Raw genomic sequence first — 26625 nt, 5'->3', positions numbered from 1 at the left:
ATTGTAAAGCAATTAAACTCCAATAAAGATATTTTTTAAAATGTATACATATGTATAATTGAATCACTTTGATGTAGAGGAGAAATTAACACAACACTGTAAATCAACTATACTTCAGTTAAAAAAAGGATTCCTTTCATTATGGCTACAATGATGCAAAATGAATGGGAAAAGAAAATCAGTTGTATCTAGGGCCTATGTTGTGATACTTCATGAAAGGTATTAAAGGAGTTTAAAATATCACTGTTCAATTAAGCCTAGCTCTGCCATGTGCTACCTGTGTGACTAGGCAAGTCACTCATGATCAACTGTGTAGTTACGGCCTCATCTGTCCTCTTAGCATAGCCACAGAGACTACCATCATACAGCTGTTACAAAGATTAAATGAGACAATACCTGTAAAGCCCTTAGCACCTAAGACACGCTCAATAAATGACGTGACAGGTATTATTGGCACCTCATCATCACTCACTTCATCACTGCTGATAAAATGTAAATTCTGTCAAGTTACTCCCCTGCTCAAAACAGCTTGCCATCGCTCTTGACATAACCTCTGACGTCTTCGCAATGGCCCAGAGGCCCTGCCAGTCTCCCCTCTGGCTCCTAGGTGACATCTCATCCTCCTTCCCATGCTCATTCCTTTCCAGTCGGGCTGGCACTTGCCTTTCCTCCTCCCTGGGGCACCCTGCCCACAGTCTCTGCATGACTGGGTCCCTCACTCCATGAGGTCTCAGCTCAAACATCACCTTCTCTGATCCTGCTAAATTAAAGACCATCCCTTGCCATGTATCCTCCCCTCCCCCTCCCCACCCTTTTCCCTATAGCCTCTGTCTACTTGACAGACTATGCAGTTACTCATTTGCTTATTATACGACATTGAATGGAAGCTTCAAGAGAGCAGCCACTTCACCTGGCCTGTTTTCTTTTGTGCCTTAAACACGGAAAAGTCCCCACATATTACATAAATTATTTTAGCTAAAAATGTATATATTGGACAATGGTTGCTTAAACAGAGAGATACTAAGTTTCCTAAACATAAAACTTTATAGTCAGGATATGAACATAGGCTAAAGAAGAATGTCAGGCTAAAGTTGTATAGTATTATCTCTAAGTCCAGTATATTTCAACAAAAATATTTTTTTATATTAAAATGATTTGGCTTGGATAATGACATCATTCTCGGTAAAGTCATAGTCATTGCTATCTTTTGTGCTATGATTTCCCCCCATCCTCCTAGAAGGAATCTCTGTGAATTAGTCGGGTTCTTAGTCAATCAGATACAGAGAAGTGACTTACGTCTCTCAGAGGCTACCAAGTTCCCCCAAATGTGAAACAAACTACTGGTTTGTTCTTATCCAGTGATTATTAATTATGCACATGGCCAAACAAGGGGGAAAATTCCTTTAAGGCATGCGTGATCTTCCTGGAGCACAGCTGTTGTTCTCCGTCACCAGGTGTTTCTAACTGGCTACTTCCACTTTGTGCTAAGCAGACTGTGGTCAACCCGTCATTGCATATAAATTTAGTGACGAGAAATACCCTCTCCAAACTGAATTAAGATGAGATTAAGATTGTGCAGTAGCTCTATGAATATGGTTATTTGGAAAAAAACAGCATCCAAATGTAAAAAGAGGTAATACTAAGAGGCAATGCATTCTGCAGAACCTCTGAGGGTTTTGGGGACAAGAGCCTTCAGGAAAAGGAGAAGAACCTAGAGATCTCAAGTCTTCCGAAGCCAAGGGCCTATGTACAGACAGAAAAGGCAGTCACCTCCCTGGTGTGACCTTGAATCTCCACCAGGCTAAAATATTTCTCCTGCCACAATGTGTGAAATTTCTAACCATGTCATTATACATTTTAGGTCCTCAAAACGCTCTGAGCAAAACAAAAAAGACATTACCTAGAAGGAAAATGTTTAAAGACTGGAGTCACAAACTCAAGTTCCAACATCACCAACAAATAAGGTAATTGTAGGCCAAGTGTAAGAATCTTAACATTCCAAAATTCTATCTCTAATTCTTCAATACTGGAACTGACACAATCTCAGTGCAGGGAAGCCACCAGGGAGTGGTGGCTTAAATGGCAAGGCCATGCCCCATTTAAGGGAGGGAAGGCACTAGCCACCAATCTTCCACCTTTTTCAGAGAAGCTAGGTTTTTTTTAAACATATATATATATATATATATACACACACATATATATATATATATACACACATATATATATATATAATTTATTTATTTATTTGGCTGCATCGGGTCTCAGTTGCGGCATGCGGGATCTTCACTGCAGCGTGCGGGGTCTTTTCATTGCGGTGTGTGGGCTTCTCTCTAGTTGTGGTGTGCGGGCTCAGTAGTTGCAGCGCACAGGGTGAGTTGCCCCGCGGCATGCAGGATCTTAGTTCCCCAACCAGTGATTGAACCCACATCCCCGGCATTGGAAGGTGGATTCTTCACCACTAGACCACCAGGGAAGTCCCACAGAAGCTAGGATATTTTAAACATATGTTCCCAACTTTAGAAAGATGTTTCAAACAGTCTGTAGGAGAAAGATCCCATTCCCACTGGCCGTATCTGGCTCTGCAAGCTCTAGTAGCTACAGACATCATGACATAGGTGGGTCTGTTCTTTCATTCCATGTGCCAGACCCTGTTCTAGGTGCGTGGGATCCCCAGTGAAGAAAGCAGACAAACGCCCCTGTAGAACTTTCATTCTAGGGGAACACAGACAATTAAACCTGAGAGAATAAGATGCAGTATAAGTAATTTTCGATGAGGGGTAGCAAAAAAAGAAAAGAATTCCAGAGTACAGATTGTTGCCTATAGAAGGAGACTCTACGTGGGTTACTGAATTAGGGGTGCGTAGGCAGCTAGAGCATGCCACAGAGGTACCCGGCACAAAAAGGGAGAGACAATGTTTAAATTGAAGATGGTACGTCTTAGATGGAAACCGTCCTTACCCTACAAATATGACGAGTCGTGGCCCTGAATCCATATGTGGGGTTTCCTTAGTTTTCTATGCAGCAATCCCATGGATAGAGTATACACGTGCTTCTTTTTCAGTTTAGATTTGGTGCTAGGTGTGGGGTAGGGGGGTGGGTAGGCTTCTAGAAGAGTAAGTTTGGAGGTGTTGTCAGATACTGACGCAGCACTAGGGGAGATGGAGAAATAATAGGCATCCCCGACCTTGCTTTTCTCTCCTTTCTTTCTCAAGAAGCTGTTTCATTGTCTGCAACAAATTATTTTTCAAATCAGGGGAATACCAGAGCTGCTTAGAACACTGATAGTCTCACAGTTTAAGGCAATAAGAAAAACAAACCAGAGTACTAAAATGAGATGTTTCGCTTAACATCAATTCTCTTTTTCCAAGTTCTTTATCAAGTCTAGGTATACACTGTGATGATGGTGATTTACTGGAGGAGCCAGCAGACAGTGGAATGGTAAGTTTGCTTGGTGACCTACCTACAGCATACTATAATTTCCCTTTCACTGATAGAACTGTGTTGCTTTTCTTACATTTTAATTTTCTCCATTAAAGAACAATATTCATTTCTCACAATTCTGTGTTGTAGGGAGAAAGCAACACAGCTTCTTAAGAAGGTGTTTTTTGTTTAAGAGATATTTATGTGGATTGTACTTAAGGCAGCCTTTACTGAATAAAGGCCATTTGCTTTTGTGTAAATCTTTAATGCCTTGGCATTTTGTTTCCTGGTTCATTTGATGGCCATTGTCTCACTAGTTATCATAAAATCGCCCCACTATAACAATTCTGAAATTCATAAGTATTGTGGCCTACCAAGTGAAGCAGAAATGGCCCTTTCTATGCAATGGTTGTGGCCCCAAAGAATGCAAATCAGAACTCAAGAGACTTAAAGGCCGAGTTTTAAGCCCAGCTCTGCCACTTAAATGTCATGGACAAGTTGCTAGTGTCCTGTGTTCCAGTTTCCTCCTCTGGAAAATAATGCTAACACCTACCTCCCACGTAGTTATGAGGGCTACATGAAAAGGGCACAGTGCTTGGGTGAATCAGAATCATTGCAGTCAGATCTTTGACGGTTCCTTGTCATGTAGAGGCTGCTGGGGATTCAAGCTTCCAGTGGGATGGCTGCTTTGGCCAAGTTAAATACAAGTATAGTCGAGTGGACAGAGCTTGCGTTTTGTGGCAGGTGGACCTGAGTTGAATTTCTGCTCTGCCACTTATTAACTGAAAGACTTTGGGGAAGTCACTTAACTGCACTGAGCCTTGCCCATAAAATTGGAATGATAAGATTTATCTTACAAGGTGGTTGTAACGACTGGACACACTGGACATGAGAGATGAACACAGTGACAAACACACGGCAGGCACCCACGGATGGCTGCCATTTATTACTGATTGGCTAGAAGCAAATGCTAGTAGCCACTGCTCCAGCTCTCTGACTTTGGGATGAATAATACAGAATTTCAAGCAAAATGCTCTTTTCTTGCTTAAGAATGTCAACAACCATTCTCAGTAGACGATAATTCTCCTTGTGATCATTTTCATGTCAGATCAGGTGTCCTCTGCTCAAAACCTCACTGCTTTCCCATTTTACTCACAAAGCTGATGTCCTTACCCTAAAGCTTTTTCACAGGAGGGTGTTCCCTATGTCTGACCTAAAGTTATTTTATTTATTCTTTCAGCTCATTTTATTTTATTTACTCCTCAGGAGAAAAAGAGAGAAACTGGTTGATAAGTCTGCACATACTGGGAGTTAAGGGGGTAGGTGTGAGGGGGGGAAAGGTACTTATGATTATTCTCACTTTTTTTTTTTTTTTTTTGGCTGCGTTGGGTCTTCGTTGCTGCGAGTGGGCTGTCTCTAGTTGTGGCGAGCGGGGGCTACTCTTCGTTGCGGTGCGCGGGTTTCTCCTTGCGGTGGCTTCTCTTGTTGTGGAGCACGGGCTCTAGGCGTGCGGGCTTCAGTAGTTGTGGCGTGTGGGCACAGTAGTTGTGGCTTGCAGGCTGTAGAGCGCAGGCTCAGTAGTTGTGGCGCACAGCCTTAGTTGCTCCGAGGCGTAAGGGATCTTCCCGGACCAGGGATCAAAACCGTGTCCCCTGCGCTGGCAGGTGGATTCTTAACCACTGCGCCACCAGGGAAGTCTTTTCACACTTAATGATCATAGGTTATGCAATCTTTGATCTGATTAACTGAGTCACTTCTCCAATGCTAAAGGAAAGGTAATGATAGGGGTCTCTTTTAACAAGGTAAGTTTTCTAAGAGCAAAGATTCCTTAAGTTCTAGGCTCCATATAGTGACCTGTAGCAGGTTCCCTGCTTGCACAATATATCCAGTTCTCTGCATTGCTACCAGATTGCCAATTTAAAAGGCAAACTACATTATGCCACTGCTCTGCTTAGTGTGTTCACTAGTGGCTCCTCCCCTCCACGTCTTCTGGGATGCACTTAACTCACAAGGTACAGTAAGCCCTCCACAACTTGGCTCCTGCTGCTTCCCACTATGTGCCCCATGCTCCTGTGATGTGGGACTCCTCGCCGTTCTCGGCATTCCTCCTATTTTCTTGTGCCTTTATTGTTTGGCATACTGCTTCCTCTGCTGTTTAAAATTTTTAAATTTTTTATTGAAGTATACTTGATGTGCAATATTGTATAAGTTACACGTGTACAATACAGTGATTCACAACTTTTAAAGGTTATACTCCCTTTATAGTTGTTATAAAATATTGGCTATATTCCTTGTGTTGTACAATACATCCTTGTAGCTTATTTTATACATAAGAGTCTGTACTTCTTAATCCCCTACCCCTATCAAGCCCCTCCCCCGCTTCCCTCTCCCCATTGGTAACCACTAGTTTGTATCTGTGAATCTGTTTCTTTTTGTGTTATATTCATTAGTTTGTTGTATTTTTTAGATTCCACATATAAGTGATAGAGTATTTGTCTTTCTCTGTCTGACTTACTTCACTAAGCATAACACCCTCCCAAGTCCATCCATGTTGACGCAAATGGCAAAATTTCATTCATTTTTATGGCTGACTACTATTCCATTGTATATACATACCACATCTTTTTTATCCATTAATTTGTTGATGGACACTTAGGTTGCTTCCATATCTTGGCAATTATAAATAATGCTGCTGTGAACACTAGGGTGCATGCATCTTTTCAAATTAGTGTTTTTGATTTTTTCTGGATATATAGCCAGGAGTGGAATTGCTGGGTCATATGGTAGTTCTATATTTAGTTTTTTGAGAAACCTTCATACTGTTTTCCACAGGGGCTGCATCAATTTACATTCCCACCAACAGTGTAGGAGGGTTCCCTTTTCTCCACATCCTCGCCAACATTTGTCATTTGTGGCCTTTTTGACAATAGCCATAGCTGACAGATATCACAGTGATATCTCACTGTGGTTTTTTTTTCTTTCTTTTTTTTTTTTGATGTGGACCATTTTTAAAGTCTTTATTGAATTTGTTACAGTATTGCTTCTGGTTTTTTTTATGTTTTGATTTTTTGGCCCCGAGCCATGTGGGATCTTAGCTCCCTGACCAGGGATCGAACCCACACCCCCTGCACTGGAAGGTGAAGTCTTAACCACTGGACCACCAGGGAAGTCCCCTCATTGTGGTTTTGATTTGCACTTCTCTGATGATTAGCAATGCTGAGCATCTTTTCATGGGCCTGTTGGCCATCTGCAGGTACTCTTTGGAAAAATGTCTATTCAGGTCTTCTGCCCATTTTTCAATTGGGTTGTTTGTTTTCTTCATGTTGAGTTGTATGAGCTGTTTATATATTTTGGATGTTATCCCCTTATTGGTCATATCACTTGCAAATATTTTCTCGCATTCAATAAGCTGCCTTTTCTTTTTTGTTGATGGTTTCCTTTGCTGTGCAAAAGCTTTTAAGTTTAATTAGGGCCTATTTGTTTATTTTTGCTTTTAATTCCTTTGCTTTGGGGGATAGATCCAAAAAAATATTGCTACGATTTATGTCAGAGTATTCTACCTACATTTTCCTCTAGGAGTTTTATGGTTTCTGGTCTTACATTTAGGTCTTTAATCCATTCTGAGTTTATTTTTTAATATGGTGAGAGGAAATGTTCTAATTTCACTCTTTTACATGTAGTTATTAGAAAGAGAAATTAAGGAAACAATCCCATTTACAATCACATCAAAAAGAATAAAATACCTAGGAATAAACCTACTCAAAGGTGTAAAAGATCAGTTCTCAGAAAACTGTAAGACATTGATGAAAGAAACTGAAGATGATGCAAACAGATGGGGAAAGATATACTATGTTCTTGGACTGAAAGATTATTATTAAAATGACCATACTATTCAAGGCAATCTACAGATTCAATGCAATCCCTATCAAAAATACCAAGGGCATTTTTCACAGAACTAGAATAATTTTAAAATTTGTATGGAAATTCAAAAGACCCCAAATAGCCAAAATAATCTTGAGAAGGAAGAACAGAGCTGAAGGAATCATGATCCCTGACTTCAGACAATACTACAAAGCTACAGTAATAAACACAGTATGGTACTGGCACAAAAACAGACACAGAGATCAATGGAACCAAATTGAGAACTCAGAAATAAACCCACGCACTTATGGTCAATTAATCTATGACAAAGGAGGCAAGAACATACAATGGAGAAAAGACAGTCTCTTCAGTACATGTGCTGGGAAAACTGTTTCCTCTGCTTTGAATGCTTCCTCCTCCTGCCTTTCTCCTTCCCAAACACTCCCACTGTAAATGTCCTTCCTTCTTCAAAAACTGAGCTTTACAATGACCTCCCATGTGAAGCCCTCCACGTGGCCCTCTCCTCCATGGAGTGGTGAGCACTCTTTCTGTGGAGCTCCAACAGCACTGCGTTCACAAACGTGGGACACAGTACTGGAATCATTGGCTGGCAGTCTGCTTAACTCTACCAAACTCCGTGCTTCTTGAGGGCAGCGACCTAATCTTTTCCATAGTGTTTCTCTCAAGTAACACCTAGTAGGTACTCCACTTATCTGACAGATGGATAAACTGACAGCAAGGGACCCAAACTAACAGAATACACTCTCTGCTCACTATCTCCCCATTGAGGGACCAGGGCCTATTTCCTGGCACAGAAATTTCTAATCTTCCATTTTCTTTTTGCAGCAAAATGAAAGAGTCCAGTAGAATCAAAGGGCAAGAAAATACTGTTTTTCATCCTGTTACAATATATCCTGTTTTAGACTCATACATCGTTTAGATTGATATATCACAGGCACAAAGAACATAAACCCTTGAGTTTCATTTATATCAGACTGAATTTTCTGAATATAGTAATTATAAAAATGTAAAGTTTTTATAAGTAAAATGACACTTCCAGAAAATAGACTAAGAACATTCATCATCTAGATGTACTGAGATATCCAACATTTTATCCTCAAGAGGGTGGCATTCATGCACTGAAAGTGGCAGAAGGAGGTCACTCTTCAAAGAAAGTGGGGGTTTTATGCCAAACCTAATTAAGTCATATTTATGGATGCCCATCTGGGAGGTAGTAAATTGTGAAATGAGCGGAAGGGACAGAGGTTGGAGTATCTTCCTAGTATTCTTTACACAGTCTATTACACTTTAACATACCATGGTTTATGGACCTGACGTGGTTGGTATAAACCAACAGGATGCACAGTAAAGAAGCTGTTTTTATTACAGCTCTACAAATAGACGAGCTGGTGACACTCACGAGGAAACAAAGGGACCACACTCCACTTCATGTGGTATCCATCTGATGTGATGAGCACGACAGTCATTTTTCATTTCTTAGAAAATTGCCCTGTCATGCACTTTTCAGGGGAAAAGAATGCTTTCACCCATGGAGGCAACAGCCCACTGACACTGGAAAAGAGGGATGGCTTTTTAACATTTATTAGAGAGGGGAAAATATGTATATATGGAATCACTAAGTTATGGAGCGGTCTTACCTTTACATTTTTTCTTTTGGTATGCTTGCCCACAGAGGATGAGATCCTCCTAGTTGGTCTTCCTATTTTATTAGTTTTTATTTTGGGCTGTGATTAAACTAGAAGAATGATCATTTTTGGTCTGTCACAGAGTTTACATTTGCAAAGGTTTAGCTGGACAGTAAAGTTGAAGTGCCTAAGAGACCATCTCTGAGATTTTCTGTGTAAACTGGTGTGAGGTTGTGCAAGGGCATGGTATCAAGGTTCCCAATGTATGGGTAAAAAAAAACTGATTTCCAGGTCACCTGTCTAAGGCTAAAGTGAACTAGAAAACTCAAGCTTTTGATGAAAGTACCAAGTAAAAGACATTGGATCAGAAGACCTTGAAGAGGTCTTGAGAGTCATAAAATCAAAGGGACCCAGATAAAAGGAGCGTGAAAAGTCATCTAGTCTAACCCTCAGGCTTATGTTTGGGCTGGGATCCTCTTGTGTTCAGTCAGTCTTGCCAGGGCTCATCATTTTCATCTGCCATTTTCAGTTGCCTTTATAACTAAATCTAAATATTTTTATGGGCATCAAAGGAAAGCAAAATAGTGGTATCACCTAACTTGGGCACCTGGGGCCTTTCTCAACCAAGGTTCTTCATTTGAACTGCAGAACATGGAAATGATTTGAGCAGCTATTTTCTCAGTCTCTCCCCCCAACCCACAACCCTCATATGCACATAAGTACTACCGTTCTAAGTTCACAGGGATATACAACCCTCATACGCACGTAAGTACTACCGTTTTTAGTTCATAGGGATATACAACCCTCATATGCACATAAGTGCTACCGTTCTAAGTTCATAGGGATATACAACCCTCATATGCATGTAAGTGCTACCGTTCTAAGTTCATAGGGATATACAAACTCATTACACACAACGGTGCCCTTAGGGCAATAGGGCTTAATTCTCCCATCAGTGGTTGGAAAAGGGTCAGTCTTGATGAAATCAAGCTTACAGATGACTTATGATCTTAAGTCATTTAAATTTTAGTATTTCTAAACCCAGGCATGAAAATATTCAAATACCTCATAAAATATCATACTGAAATAATAATCTGAATTAGAAAAATCTCCCTGGTTATATAATGGAAAGAATCATACTATTCTTTTATATTCTATGATGACTGTAATAATTATTTGTGTAGGTGATGAGTACAGTTTAAGGGACCACAATATAAATCTAAGTGTTCATCGGATTATGCATCTGGTTTTTTCTCTAGAGCAACTATTGCAAAAGTAAACAGATTATCCATTCACAATTCTAGGAAGTAATCAGGTTACCAGTATCACTTGAGATCTAAATGAAGTAAATTTATCTACCATTCACAAGTCAACCCACTGTGAACACATCATGACACTTTTTTTTTCAATGTATCTCCATCTTAGATGAGACTTTTGGCCCAATAGGTAAGTCTTTCACCCACTCACAATATTGACACAACACTCAACTTTAGACTTTAGAAGGAATTCTGTTCATTACTTTTAAAGGCAACCATTTAATTAGCTGCTAATATTTTACTACCTTTTTTCCTCTGCTTCTCTGTAGTTCAGTAAAGTCTCTAAAGACTGTACAACTGTCTGTACACAGCAATTTTTTTGGTTTCAAGGTGATACAGATGCAATTATTTGAGAAAGTTGATAAGACAGTATCACATACAACCTAGCTATAACCTAGTCCAGCAATTTAATTTTATAGAAATGAGAAAATGGATACCTGAGTTGATGAAGTTACTCTCCTGGGTCACGTTAATAGTGGCAGAATCCAGGTCTCTTGACTCATAATCCAATATATTTCCCATGACCCCTGCTGCTTCCCAAGGGGGGCAGTGTTTTTCTCCAGAATTCTCAAACACCAAGGTGGTATATTGGGGCTGTGCTGTACTGCACATTTTCCACAGGAATATATACATCAGACAGTAAGTGCCAAGACGGAATTTCAGCTTTCACTCTAAAGTTCCTGACTCTTGATGCTTTAAAACAGACGATGGGGGTAAAATTTTAGAATGATCTGTGAGAGGCTCATTAACATTAATGGGAGTCAGGTGGTTGCATTCTCAAACAGGGCCTGAGATTCTCCACATTACCTCATCTTCTAGGCCCATGCATACCTTTAACTTATCAGCATTAATAAAGGTGACATGTCTTTTGTAAAGATGTTTTTTCTTAGTTAATTTTCATAGATACTTCTAAACAAGCGTATATATAAAATATGATTTTTACTTAAGAGAATAATTTATACATAAATCCTGTTTCCTATAGTGTCTACCTTTTCTCCCTGCCATCTCAATCCCAGTGGGAAGGCTCAGACCTTCTACAATGCTTTAGAATTGTTTTTAGGGGTCATGGAGGAAGAGTGAACTCCATCTGTGGGCTCATCATTCATGAAGCAGCCACCAAATGAATCATCATTTAGGAAATATTAGGAATCGCAAAGAATCTAGCTTTGTGAAAAGAGGCTGCCCCTATTCTGGTTCATCAAGAATCTTGGTGAGATTTCAAAGACAATGGGGTCCAGAGTCTCAAGGCTCTAAATAAGTATTTGGTGACAAATTGCAGGTATACTAATATTGGAAGAAGATCTCCTTTCCCAAACAACTCTGTCCTATTTTGGTGTTAGCACTAGCCTAAAGGTGCATACTTTTGGGAAGACATGGACTATGTGTGTGTTTGTGTTTAACTTTGTATTCAAAATGCTTAGCACTTGAGACTATAAGCTTACTATTAATAAATCAATGACTTTTTGCTCCATTAATTGGTGAGAATGACCACAAAAGGAGCTGCTAGTTCGAATTTGTAAGGAGGTTCATGAGCAAAGTGGTAACAGGCTCCATGCTCATTTTTCTCTGATTTAAAAGTAGGGCACTCAAAAGCAAGGGCCTCATTTATTTGTTTGTGTATTTCATAGCATTTTAATACTTGGTTTTCAACAAGTCTTTCTTTAAGCCCACATTAACAAATCAGGGAGAAACGTTCACCAGTTGGCTTCTGTGGGTTTCCCATAACTTCCTTTGACGACTATCCATGTACTTAAGGGTCGTCACTGGATTCTTTGTACTTCAACTTATCCATCTGTACACTGGATAAAATGAAACCTTACCATTAAGGACCCTGGAGCGACTAGAAACCTAAGAAATTACCTAGTGTAAACCTCTCATGCTATAGTTTAAAAGTGAGCTAAGTTAAACAAGAGGATAATGAATAAATAAATATTGGATTTTATGCTAATAGGACAGTGTACAAGACTGTGACCTCTTCAGCCCCCCAGCCACAGCTAGTGGGACCCAAGGACAGTCAATCCATTGGCTGATCTGCTGCTGAGGAAGCAGTTTAATATAACTGACTAGTGGTGGCAGGGATGATGATGGTGATGAACACCCACTGAGGCATATTCAGTGTGTGCCAAGGGATTTACGTACATCATTTAACCTCTTCAGTAAACATATCAGGTGGGTTCTATATTGTGGATAACAGTGGAGTCAAAGCTTCACACTGTTCTATTACTTATTAGCTGTTAGCCTTGGGCAAATTATTTAACTTGGATAAGAATGAGTTTTCTGATCTATAAATGGAGGTAGTAATAGGACCCATATTAGACAGTTGTTATAATAATTATATGAGACATTTGTAAGGTACTCAGCCATTGCACCTGGCACATTAGCTCAGTAAATGTCAATTATTACTACAATCATTACTATCACCACCACAGCAATTATTCGTCCAAATGACGCTTGCTTGTTCAACTTTCCTTGGGTTCCCATGAGACTTGTCTGAATAATTGAACATCCTGTTTTTTCTTTAGTGACATTTGAATTCCCACAATAAACTCCCCAAGACCTGAAGCAAATGTAGTAGATCCAAACACCCAGAATCATGCTTTCAAAGGATATCATGAGGAAAAGCTATGACGTGGTTACAAGTGAAAAAATTCAGAATATAAAGCAGTAAATATGCTGTGACTACAATTATATTAAAATGTGTATCACAGAAATAAATAACATATCTATTAAAAAATATCAGGAGGTAACACTACAGTCGCTATTTCTGCCTCTCTGGTTGATAGGTTGTTTTTCCTTTGTTTTTTAATTTTTTTAGAAGAATTTGCATCACTTAATATAATCAGATAAAGGAACAATAGATGCTATTTGGAAGCAGCAGCACAGCACACTGAAAATAAGTGACTTGCCTAAGGTCCTACAGCTAGTTTGGGGGAAAAGAGAATGAACTTGTTCCCTTATTTCAGTTTCCACTATTCCACACTGTTATTCTTCATAGGTTCCTACTTAAAAACTATAAAACTGTCATATCACTATAGAGTGGAAAATTAGAGAAATAAAAAGTTATAACTGAAAAACAAGCATTTGAGTGAATGTTATATTTAAATGCATAGTCACCTATTGTACATTAATGTCACTTATTTTTACCTTATATACATACACACACACACACACGTGAAATTCTACCATCTCTATAAAGTAACCATCCTACATATTTTTATGAATTGCCCAGAAATATATCCAATATGATGGGTGGTTTTAATCATATTTTAAAGAATAAAACTCAGATAAAAAGCTGTTACGCATGGTCAGAGATCTTAATAGCTTAAGACTGATCTTGACTAATCAAAAACAAAGAGAGGAAAAAAGCCAAACTCACATATCAGATAAAATATAACGTGGCACCCATACCTTTACAAAAGAAATTTCCTCTTCGTCTAGATTTATTTATATGAAACCTCTGACATCTTTATAGCAAAAAAACCCCAAAAACAACAAAAAGTATGTTTGTTAAATGATAGAAGCTCTCCCTCTAGAAAAATAAGTGCTTAGATGTTTAGCTATGACTATGAATGGACCACCAGAATGTCCGGTAAACCATCACGGAACACCCATTGCTACTGTTAAACCAGTCTTCTTTTAGGACCTTGGCAAAGCTAACTGCACTAGGAAACCGCATTTACAGGGCCACAGTAGCTGAAAAAAGGCTCACTTCCCTGATATCTGCTACTGCTTTGAATATCGAAATACTTTCTTATCTACTTTTCTTTCATGTGGTCAAGAATTTGTTCTAGCTGGGGATTTAAACTGACCCACTAGAATTGGTACCCAAGAACTACCGTAACTTCAGTAGTTGTGACGTTACGAAGAATCTAGGTGCAGGGAAAGTAAGCAATAGTGTTTCTTGGGAGATATTTCCAAGAAGAGAAAATAGTGGGAGAACTGGGATTCCCTAAGAAGATACTGTAGAAGATCTCTTTACATATTAAAGCACATTTAATTTGTTCCGCCTGTAAAAGTTACACAGAAGGACCATTAGCTCAGGTGGTCGTCATCAGAGTCAGTAAAAGGAAACAGAGAAATGAGGCTAGGTTTTAAGACTGACCACACTGCTTATAAGGCTACTGAGGTGAAAGTGCTGATGGTGAGGTTAACAGAATTCCAGGTGGCTCCTCTGGAGTCATCGTTCAACAATAATTGTCACCCTCCTTTCTGTCGTTTTTATGTTTTCCCCCGATTTTAAATTAATAAATCCTCATTGTAGAACATTTGTATATTTGAGGAAAAAAAGAAATAAGAAAACAAAAATAGTGTGTAAGTCTTTCTCTATGTAATGGCCTCTGTTGATATTCTGATTCATTTCCATAAATGTAGGTATATATTTATGATCACGCACTCATTTGTGCTTTTTTACATAGTTGAGATGATACTGAATATATAATTCAGTTGCTTGCTTTTTCATTTAATGTGTCAAAGGATAGGTCAACTTTTAAAAGAATACTTTTATAGATAATTTATAATTACTGAAAATAACTGTTGAAAAATAAGCCTTTATTCCAAAGCAGGTATGGAACCTATGCAAATAAAACAAAATAATTTTCTAGAAATGCAAGATAACATTTCAAAATAATTTTCTGACAGTATTTCTTAAGTGAGATCTTGTAGGAGAAAAGTGCTTGGTTATGAAGCACTATTAAAGTATTATCAAGTATAATTAAAGCAGATTTTTACCTTTTGATTCAACTTGGAAATAATCCATTGCTTTACCCTTTAGTCTTCCTCTATTTGAGGCTTAGTAGAGAAATGTTTTAGATGGCCACAAGTATTAAAATCATAAATGCTGCAAAATAAGTTAAAATTTCTGTCCACTGTGCTTAAACCTAATATACCTGTTCTGTGTTTGGAAAATACAGGATAAAGAAAATATCCTCAACAGGAAAAAATATTGAGGGTCAGTGAATGCTTGGAAGCAAGTGAGAGACCTCTGAGCATATGACAAGCCACACACACACACCTCATAGGAAAGAGGTGTCCCTGAACATCCGAGAGAGGGGGAAATATCTGGTCAGTTGGAGAAGTGCCACTGTCTCCCTTAGGTGGGAGCCCGAAGCTAGGCGTGCCAATAGCATGCAGCTGATTTCAGAAAGGAGAAAAAAAAAAAAGAGAGAGAGAGAGAGAGATCATGAAACCAGAGGCTTGAAATGTTTTACTGGAGAAAAACCATGGCATAACCTCCTCCTGTGGGATGATAACAATGATTTATGAAGCTGAAGTCATTTCTTGTGATTGTGCTTCGGGGAGATTGGTTTCACATGAGCTGGGAAGGCAGGCAATGCGAGCTGAAGAAGAGCCCCACATGTTCAACTGAGGCTGGGATCTGCCCTTTTCAAGGGGATTCCAGAGCCCGGCGGAGGGGGAGGAAAAGCTATTGCTTTCTGATCCATGAACCACCTTCTTCCCTCCCACTAGCTCTTTAGGTAGACACACGGCTCTCTCATTCTCTCTCTCCTTTTAAAAGTATTACTACATCTACTATGTGGGAGTAGAAGCTCATTGTAAATGCGCAGCAGGATAGTAGCAAAGCCGAGATTAATTCCCCGTGGATTTATAAGGGTCGTTCTCACCCAAGATGACTTGTCCCGTTTCAAAGGTGCTTATGCTGCTGTTTTTATGGCTGGTCACTAACTTTATTCTGGCATATGGCGGCTGGCGCCATGACACGGAGTGAACATTTTATACCTGAATTAAAGTGGATATTTGACAGTTTCTGTCAGAAAGTTCAGAGCAAAGAATTTGTGGGACAAGATTTATTGCATATTTTATATGGGACACATCTGTTTCTTTGCTAGCTTTGTTCCTCCCCTTAAAAAAATTTAAAGACGTTTTCTAAAGAAATATAACGATGGATAGAAAAAAAGAATTCCAAAAGCTGGAGAAAAATATGGTCAAAAGTTGGGTGTTAAGGAGCTAATTTAAAAAACAAAGCAAAAAACCGAAAAAGAACCACTTCTTATTTGGAGAGGGAAAAATGACTCATGGTCATGAATAAAAGCTCAGTGAAACAATGCTGTTATCATTGGCAATTATTTTATGGTTGGTTTAATGCCATTTATATAATGAAGTTAAAAATTTAAGTGCATACCTGCCATTTTCTGCATACTTGAAACAGGACTAGAAAGAATAATCTGCCTTTGATGTACTTTTAAAGATTTCACCATTCCAAATGGTGGACTAAATAATAAAAGTCCAACCACATCGGTGTGGAACAAAAAAATTGCAGATATTTAAACATTTAAAATGGATATGCCTAAAGATAAACGCAGACAATTTCCAACCCAAATCCATCAACACAATGTGAAGGGCATATGTAAACTTCATCGTCATCTAAAAACTCTTCCCATTGTAGCAAGTGAGTGCCATAACAGAGATTTGTGATTACATAAACACTGGGCTCAACCTGGAACCTTGTATTCACAGACAGGCTACTTTTTTTCTTTTAACTGTGACTAGAGAGCTTTTAATTCTGAATACTGAAAAACTGAAAAGAAAACTTCCAGTCCTAAAGGTTTTGAAAAATTAATTTTTAATTGCTTTAGGTAATAAGCATTCTCCTTGTAAAAATATTAAACATCGCAGATAAAGTCCTCTTCCGGAGCCCCCTGCACCCCATCCTCAGTCACTCCCCAGCCCTCCCATTCTCTTTACCTCCCGAGACTCGAGTGCTGTTACTGGCCTGAAGTATATCCTTCCAAAACTTTCTTCTGAGTGTCCCTGTGCAAATGGGCAAGATTTTTCTAAGTCAGACACAGAGAGAAGAAGACTTGCTCGGCTCGTCGGGTATGCAAGCTTTTAATTTTGGTTGAGACTGTCAAACAGTCCCCCACAGAGACAGTACCATGTCACAGTCCTAACAGCCAATAACTCATATTTTCAAACTTTAATTTTTGCAAGTCACACAGGTTTCAGTACAAATCCTTACGACATATGTTGCAAGCACTTTTTCTTATTCTTTTGCTTGCCTTTTGACTTTGTTCACAATCTTTCATTTATAAATTTAATTCCGAAGTAGTCAAATTAATAAATATTTTCCTCATGTCATGTGCTTTTTAAATCATTAAAAAAAAGGCCTTTGCTACTCCCAAGGTCATAAAGCTGCCTTGTATTTTCTTATATATTTTTTGCCTTTGTCTTTTTAGATTTAGTTCATTAATCATTTGGAATTGTGCGGGGCAGGACTCTTATTTTGGAAATGGATAGGAACTGTTCAAACAGCACTGATTTCCTAAAAGATCAGAGTAATGCAAATAGTGGTGGTTTTGTCTTGTCCTCGCTTATATTTAGACGTGTCATTTCTTTTTCCTTGACACTGCCCTGGTAAGAGCTTTTGGCCTCTGGGTAAAGTTGACCCATTCATGTTTACTGTGGATTTATCTCTGTCATATTTATTTTAGTACTTTTATTTACCAAACTTTCTAGCTATTTCCTTTTCCCCACTTCCTAACTTTTTTTTGTCGGAGTCACCAAATTGTCTTTGTTTCATTTTTCCTTTACTGGTCTGTTAACGATTAATTTTAACTTTTTGATTGGTGAATATGTCTAAAAATTTCAACACCCGTAACACAAGTATCTAGAGCTGCTAGGGTTTCTTACAGCTCTGTGCCCTAACTCTGAACAACGTAAAAGTGGCCTGGCTTTTCCTTTCTCCCCCTGCTAAAACCTTATAGCCACAATCTATGCCACATCCCATGTGGATATCATCTGCAATTTTACTTCCAGATTACCAAAAATAAATTTTTTACAGTTAATATTTAACCATAATTTTACACATTTATTTGTTCATTACACCTTTTGCCACTCCACTTCTTCCTGGATTCATTTTCTTATTGAACAGTGCAGCCTCAAGAGTGGATTTATGAAGAGTAAACCTCCGAGGCCCTGTGTGCCTCAAAAGAATTCACTTTTCTCTTTCACTTTGAGGATGGTTTGGCTAAATGTAGAATTCTAGCTTTAAAATTATTTTCCTTCAGAATTTGAATTTATGATTTATGGCTTCATTGGTTTTTTTGTATCCAGTGTTGCTGAGAAGTTTGTTGTTTAGCTCTCAGAATTTTTCTAAATCCTTGTTTCTCAAAGTTGATGATAAAGAGCAAAGGGTGTGTATATATGCGTGCATTTATCTTCTGTTGCTCTGAAGAGCTCTCTCAGTAAAAAATGCAATGCCTTTCTTCATTTCTAGGAAGTAACCTCACATTGTTTGAGTCTTTCTTCCTCTCTTCTCTTGACTTGTATTAAATAAATGTTAGATTAAATAGATGACATTTCTAAAAACATTTTCTGTATCTCAACATTTCTGCATGCTTTCCATATATTTCTCTTTATGCTGTACTCTAGAAAAAGTCCTTGATTCGACCTTTCAATTCACTAATTGCTCTTCAGTGGTGTCTATTCTACCACTGTGTGCATTCACTGATCTTCAAAAATTCCATCAATCAGGGGCTTCCCTGGTGGCGCAGTGGTTGAGAATCTGCCTGCCAATGCAGGGGACACGGGTTCGAGCCCTGGTCTGGGAAGATCCCACATGCTGCGGAGCAACTGGGCCCGTGAGCCACAACTACTGAGCCTGCAAGTCTGGAGCCTGTGCTCCGCAACAAGAGAGGCCGTGATAGTGAGAGGCCCGCGCACCGCGATGGAGAGTGGCCCCTGCTCGCCGCAACTAGAGAAAACCCTCACACAGAAACGAAGACCCAACACAGCCAAAGAAAAAAAAAAAAAAATTCCATCCACCAAAACTTTCATTTCTATGTTCTCTACTGGATTCCTTTTTATGGAATGATAGCCTCTTCTAATTCTCTGAGATTACACAGCAGACATGTTCTGAAGACCTGTTCTGCCTACCAGTGTATTTTCTCAGGTGTAAGTTCTTCTACTCGCTGAAAGGCAAAGTTTGTTGCCTTTCCTTAATAGTTGGTTCTAGATTAAAAAAAAAAAAAATTCTCACCACTGGGTGCAAGAGTGGGATATTATGCTGCAACTCGTATTCTAGTTGTTTTGGGGAGATTGGAGGAGGGGCAGAATATGTTTCACTGGGCAGGGTAAGCCTTCATATCCCGAGACATCATCAGCTACCCAAGGCACTGCTCTGTCTCTCCTACTCGAGAGCCCCTTTCCTGGCCCTGTCTCAGAGGTAGATACTTCCTGCTGTGGTTGCCTGCTCCAGGGTGTGGCCAAAGGAGCTGCCTCTACAGAATGAGAAAACTCCTCCAAGGGTTGTAGTTCCGAGCAACTGTTTACACTTCAAAACTCAAAGTTTTACATTTCTTTCCCCATAGCTTTATGACAATAGACTAACTCATGAATGCTTTTCTTAGATTTTAAAACCAAATAAAACTCCAAAGAAGCAATCTTACGATTATTACCATAAGTAATGATGTGGGGCGTAAATAATCATAGTTAACGACTTAAAAAAATCATACCTATTTTGAAAGAGCTACATGGAAACAAAGCCCCTGAAACAAAGGTGCTATTCCAGCCCTCAACTGGAAGTCTAATCATGAAGATGGTACAGAATGCTTTACCGGTAACTTTCACATTTGCAAAGTGTTCTTCACAGAATGGGCTTACCTGAACTTACAAGAGAGAAGGTACAGAGCCTGGAGCTGTGACATTCTACTGCAAAAACAGTGGAAGGCCATGTTGGAGTTGTGTGCCCCTGCCAAAAGCCATGTGCTTCCTTTTTTTTTTTTTAACAGTTCTATAAAATGGCATCTGCGCATAAATAAGATTTCATGTAAGTGCTGGAAGCCACACGCAGTTGGAGAACAAGGGCTTGGGGATGGCAACACACACCGTCACCAACAGATACCATATTGTAGTTGCAGGAGGACTGGGGTAGAAGTAAGGCAGGAATTAAAAAAAAAAAAATCCTTGGCCACATTATTATTAATTATATTATTAAATAAACGTGAGCACCATTTGAAAAGGGACATGTCCCATTTTCTTCACCCCATGAAATGCAAGTATCCTTGGATCTGGAGTCCAGCAGTGATATGCAGAGGCTCAGATTCTTACATGGTTGCCTTAGGTCCAAAATATCATACATTACTGATGCATTAGCTACACACAGGTAATGCTTTATAGTTACCACACACTTTCAGAAACAGTGGTTTTGTTTTGTTTTGTTTTTTAATTATCATGAGAGACAAAGTACTTACCAGTGGCAAGCTAAACAGGTTCGTGTTCAGTATCGGTCAGTATCTCACCCACTCTGATCACTTTCTCCATCCCTTCCGTTGGCTTTTCTTCTTCTTCCTCTTGCACTCTAAATATATTCAGCCCCCAACACGGTCTCTTGGTTCTCCTCTCTTCTATCTTTACATAATTAGCTAGACACACAGCTACCTACCATTCTTCTGCTGATGAATCTCAAGCTTATACTGTCAACTCCAAACTACATTCTCAACACCAGTTTTGCATTTCTCCTGCCCTGCTGGACACCATGACATGAATAGCTGTCCGGGAATTCAAATGAGCCCCACCGGAACACAAACGCATTCCTTTCACAGTCTTCCACACCTCAGTAAATGGCATCATCATTCACCAAGATGATCAAAACCTGGGAATTATTTTCGGCTCCTCCCTCTGCTTCAGCTCCAAGGTTGAAGTTGTTGCCAAATCCCTGTCTTTTCTATCTGCAACACATATCTTGAATTCATCCCTATCTTTCCATCTCAACTTTCACGGCTCTGGACCACAGGACTATTGTTTTTCACCTGAGTTACTTTAGTAATCTCCTTATATATACTCTTGCCCCTTCCATTTATTTTCCAGAGAGCAATCAGAATCATCTTTTAAAACACAAAGGCAGTCATGTCACTTTCCTTTGACAAACTCTTCTAAACCTTCCCACTGAATACTGAATAAAATCCAAATCCCTTCTCATGGCCTCCAGGGTTCTGCATGGGCAGCTTGCCCTAGTTCCAGCCGTACTGGCCCATTTTAGCTTCTCAGTATGCCGTGCTCTTACCCACCCCAGGCTGCATCCCATGATATTCCTTCTGCTTGTGACAGCTGTACTCCTACACTTCCCATGACTAGATCCTTCCCTGGCTTAAATGTCACCACTGCAGAGAGTCCTTTACATTCTTTGAAGGTAGGTTTCCTAAAACTCTGCCCCCTATCAAACCTCAACATTTCATAATTTGTAGTATCCACTGGGTTAGTTATTTGCTTTTTTGTCTCTTTCTCTTGTTTATTGTAAGTTTCTTTATTTTGTTCATGACTATACAAACTGTGCCTGGCACAGAACCTGACACACTGTATGCTCTCAACATGGGCTGAATGAATTTGCTGTTATTCTATGCATTGCAATTGCCCTATGGTATAGGCGTCTGTTCGGGATTGGCTCTCCAGCCTAGGCTGCGGGATCTGCAAGCCAGGGAGCTGTCTCTTGTCTTTGCCTGGCCCAATATCCAACACACTGTGGGCCTATACAGAAGGTATGAACAGTGACGATTAGGTACTCAGTAATCTTTTTGCAAATTGTATTAGACCTGACGTGCAAAATCAACCTGGGAGTTGTTGTTTAGAGTAAGTAGTCTTGAGAGGTAAAAAAACATTGGTAATAAGCAAAGGCCAAGGAATTAGTGGATAAGGTCTGTTTGGATAGCAAAAGTTGAATGACAAAAACAAATTTGTAATAGTAGTCAGAGATAACTCAAGGAGAGACCCAAGGGAGCTGACGCTCCCTCTGGATGTCAAATTCTATCACCAGGTTAGCAGTGTGGTCCCTGGAAAAGGAGTGTCTCTCAGAGCATCCCTTCCCTCCTGTGTCAAGAGGGCCTGTTGGCTGCTTATTTCACAAGGATAGTGGGAGGAGAAATGAGGTGGCGGAATGTCAAGGGCTTGCAGTGCACTGGAGACAAAGCACTCTAAGGAGAATGGGAGACCCTCGGGGGGCCCTGCTTACTGCAACCTGCGAGGCTAAATGCCAACGGTGAAGATGTTGAACAAGATTGAAGCAGCTGAATTCCCTAGGAAAAAAATGTTTCCCTGATATTAAAAGAAAAAAAGAAAAAAGAAAACAGACCAAGAGGGTATGCTCAGAAACTGATGGAAAGAGTTGATGCCATCAGATCAAACTGAAGAAAGATTTAGTAAAAAGAGAGCAAAAACACAATCGAAGGATCCCAGGGAGACGCAGACCAAATTCATGAGAAATAGGGAAGCAGTGAGAAGCACAAGGGTGGTCTCCCCCTTGACATTCTTCCTAATTCACTGCTGAGTCCAAATTTCTTGACAATGGACTTCAATACTTTGTTCCATTTCTAAGTCAGGCCAACCTATGAGTTTACTTTGGAATTTTTGCGTAGGAACCAAGAGAGGCTGACCTTGTATTAGAACACTAGGTGATGAGCACAGAATGGTTTCACTGAAATGTTCCAGGTAGTTTCCAGATAGCAATAAGCTGTAGAAATAATATTCTGTATGCCATCCCAGTCTTCTTAGTGCCAGCTCTTTCCAAAGTTATCCATTCACTTCGGAACATCCAAAGTTAATATCCAAAGTTATTCCATTCACTTTGGAATATCCAAAGTTAATATCCAAAGTTACTCCATTCACTTTGGAATATCCAAAGTTAATATCCAAAGTTATTCCATTCTTATCTCTTTCAACTACTTTCTAGATCGACAAGTTCAGAAAACCCAGATGTCTGACTACAACGGATGCATTTGCCCTGTCCTAAAGCTAAATAAAAGTAAAAAGAGAATGAAAAGAGAGGCTGAAGGGATGGCATTTCCCTCAGGCTTGTTGCCATGTCTCCATTAGGCTCTGGGTTTGTGTTTATTTTTAAAGCTGTCTTTTGTGAGTAAATGGTGTGAGACAGAAGTCTTATTTCCAAGGTTCATTTTACTGAGTGGCCTGTAGTCAGTCTTTCCAAGAAGAAAGATGGAAAATTATGGTCCAAGCAGCATTACTGTCCATCAAGGGACCAAGGAGAATTCTGGACCTCATCCACTCAACTGCTTAAACTATCATTTATAAGCCGCAAAATGACTGTCCTTGGGTCTCAGCAGCATTATTTTGGGCTGAGTTTATGGCCCTAAGGCCCAGCTAATCACAATGATCTAATTTTACATTCCCATCACTTTCACATATGGATGATCACTAGTGCATTATTTAAACAGAAAAAAAGAATGCTTGAGGAATCTTGTCCTTCTAAATGGAAAACACAGTAGATAAGAAAGTAGAATTAGTTTCAACATTTGCACCACTTCATAACAGAAGAGTCTTAGTCATTCCATGTTATTATCTTGTTTATCCTTACAAAGTCCCAACGGAGAAGAAGAGATACACAGATTCCTGGCTCTTTTTTATAGTGGAGTTCCAGACTGATGTGACTAATAATGACAGAAAGAGAAAGGGGTGTGGATAAACAAAACATGGTTCATTCATGCGCTGGAAGAGTCCATAGCAATTAAAAGAATTAAATCCATATTTATTGATATGGATAGATTTTCAGACAATCCTGAGTGAAAAATTAGGATGGAGAATGATAAAACCTAGTATGAGGCATCCTTTCTATTGTACTTTTTACAGCTTTCCTGAACACAGTCAGGAGTTCTTATTCTTAACTTGGTAAATTTTGATCACTGAAAGTCATCCAAAGGGAATTTCAATTCTCTAACTTTTTATCATTTAGAATTTTCTTTCCACACTGGGTTTCTGCAGTAGTGAACAGAGTCTAGTCTGGCTGTAAGATCTAACAAACTGGATAACGGTTCCTCATAGGATCGACTGCGTTCTGCAGAGGATGATCCAAAGAGGCTACCAGTCTCCTCTGAGAATGAAAGATAAATATTTGTGGTTACAGTAGTGTCACGATTCTCAGATAAAAGAAGGGATTTAGGTCTACCACTTGGCTCATGCTTCCTCCTAACCAAACCACAATTTTTTCAGTAACCTAATGACATTTTGGGGAGAGAAAGCATGTTCTCTGACTACTAGGAATACTGACACAATAAAGGAACACTTTCAGAGTTTTATTTAAGTCTTTTATTTAAGGATTTCAGAATTCCTCCCTATGGTACTTTATGGCATTTCCAGTGAAGAGGGAAATAGGTAAAACATACTATTTCTTGGAAGATGACCTAAGGCAAACCTCTTTATCTGCCGGCACCTTTATACATGTGCTACACATCAAATGTTTTGTCATTCCTTAGAGAAAAGGCCTGGTGGATGGCAAGCTTGCTCATAATTGCTTTCTTACAATAAGTAGTGGCTCGCCACTTGGTCACAGACCCAAATAACGATTTGTAAGAACACAAAGAGGACAGCAGCCAAATTGAAGAAAACTTCCTTCTCTGCTTCCTCAAGGTTTCCTCTAACTTAGCATTGATGTAACGAGCCAAACATCCAAGAACAAAAGCTCGTTATGCAACATCCAGTCTAAGACTGTACAGCAATTGATGAGACTATCAGTTCTTCCCACTAAGTTAAAAAAGACACGGAGGCAAAAGTTCTGTCAGAGCAAAGAACCACAAGGACTGGACGAGCCGTCTTCTACCTTCCAGCTGCTAGTGTTTCTAGCTGGTGAATAACACAGGCCCCGGGGAAAGCGGAGTAGGGAATTGTTTTCTAAGAATGAAAACTTCTTTCCAATTTACATTTTCAGGAGTATTAAGAACTCCATACGTGGCTACTGAGGAAGACTGCGTGGGAATCAAGTCAGCAGCCCATGCCTTCTTTGAGGCCAGTTTCCTGGGACTGGTTTTCTTCTCCCTGTATTGCATGAGCTGAAAGCAGATGGATGCAATCATATTCCAAGATACCTTATTTGGTGTCGTTATGGACTGGGCCTATTGTCTCAGCTTACAAAAAAAAGCAATAAGGATCCTTAGACCCCTGCCAATTCATGTAAATCACCCTTTCATCTGCTTAAAGGCTGGGACCCACGAGTGATGAAAATAGTTAGGACTCTTCTGTTGCTGGCATATAAAACCATACTCTACATCTAGATCCAACTCTCCAAGGTCTGAGACCTCAGTGGTGAGAAGAAAAAGGGATTTAGACAAATACTCCCATAGAAATGAAGGGTGGCACAGTTCTCCCAGGAGGCAAAGTTAGGAAGTGTTGAATCCAAATCCTGTACTTATGTTGAGACCTTATGCTGACTGAAAAGAAGAAATAACTAAATAAGGATAACTTTTCTCTGCAACCCGTTTTAATGTTGTCTTTGTTTTTAAAAGCAACTGGACAAGTGAAGGGAACTTTGACCATTCTCTAGGCAATATAGGTTACCCAAAATTTCAACAAATCTGGAAGGCTAAAGAAATGGACTGCCTAACAAATGACAACAGAAATGAAAACCTCATAATCCTTGTATCTGACTAGGCACTGACCATTAGATAAACACAGATTTTTAAAAAATCACCCTGGCTATACACTCACTGTAGAGGGTAGTGAATGTCTTCCATTCTCATGAGTTTGTTTGTTTTTTCTTTTCCCCTTGATAACATTTTTGGCCTTGTTCTTTTGGTTAGATAGTGGTAGGAAGAGTTTGAGTTTCCTTTTCTTTTTTAAATTGAAGTACAGTTGATTTACAATGTTGTTTTAGTTTCTGGTATACAGCCAAGTGATTCACTTTTATATATATATATATATATATATATAACTGAATATCTATTTTATATATATATATATTCTTCCCATTATAAGTTATTACAAGATATTGAATATAATTCCCTGTGCTATACAGTAGGACCTTGTTGTTTATCTATTTTATATATAGTTTGTATCTGTTAATCCCAAACTCCTAATTTATCCTCCTTCCCCTTTCTACTTTGGTAACCATAAGTTTGTTTTCTATGTCTGTGAGTCTCTTTTTGTTTTGTAAATAAGTTCATTTGTATCATTTTTTAAGATTCCACAGATAAGTGATATTATCTGATATTTGTCTTTCTCTGATTTACTTTACTTAGTATGATAATCTCCATGTCCATCCATGTTGCTGCAAATGGCATTATTTCGTTCTTTTTTATGGCTGAGTAATATTCCATTGTATATATATATATACCACATCTTCTTTATCCATTCATCTGTCAGTGGACATTTAGGTAGCTACCATGTCTTGGCTATTGTAAATAGTGCTGCTATACACATTGAGGTGCATGTATTTTTTCAAATTAGAGTTTTCTCTGGATATATGCCCAGGAATGGGACTGCATGATCATATGGCAACTCTGTTTTTGATTTTCCTTTTTAAATCTTGTTTTCATCTCTAGATGCATTTCATTCCATTTATGATTTAACGGAGGAGGAGCTCCTTTAAATGTTCTTCTCCTTCTGTGGACAAATTTAACCTGTATTTACTGAGTACCCACTGCATG

The 26625-nt window shown here is 39.2% G+C and overlaps 1 protein-coding gene and 1 long non-coding RNA gene across 8 annotated transcripts in view; both read right to left on the bottom strand.

Moving 5' to 3' along the window:
- Positions 1-26625, bottom strand: part of FMN1 (formin 1) — a 467455-nt gene that overhangs the window by 57637 nt on the left and 383193 nt on the right. The window lies entirely within an intron of this gene.
- Positions 14102-24758, bottom strand: LOC309656313. Its single transcript, XR_014261289.1, has 2 exons — positions 19031-24758; positions 14102-18736 (listed from the first exon to the last, which is right to left on the bottom strand). It is a non-coding gene; the product is annotated as an uncharacterized lncRNA (long non-coding RNA).

This window comes from Balaenoptera physalus (assembly GCF_965194825.1).
Source record: "Balaenoptera physalus genome assembly, chromosome: 2".
Classification (NCBI taxonomy): domain Eukaryota; kingdom Metazoa; phylum Chordata; class Mammalia; order Artiodactyla; family Balaenopteridae; genus Balaenoptera; species Balaenoptera physalus.
This window is presented reverse-complemented; position numbering and strand designations above follow the sequence as displayed.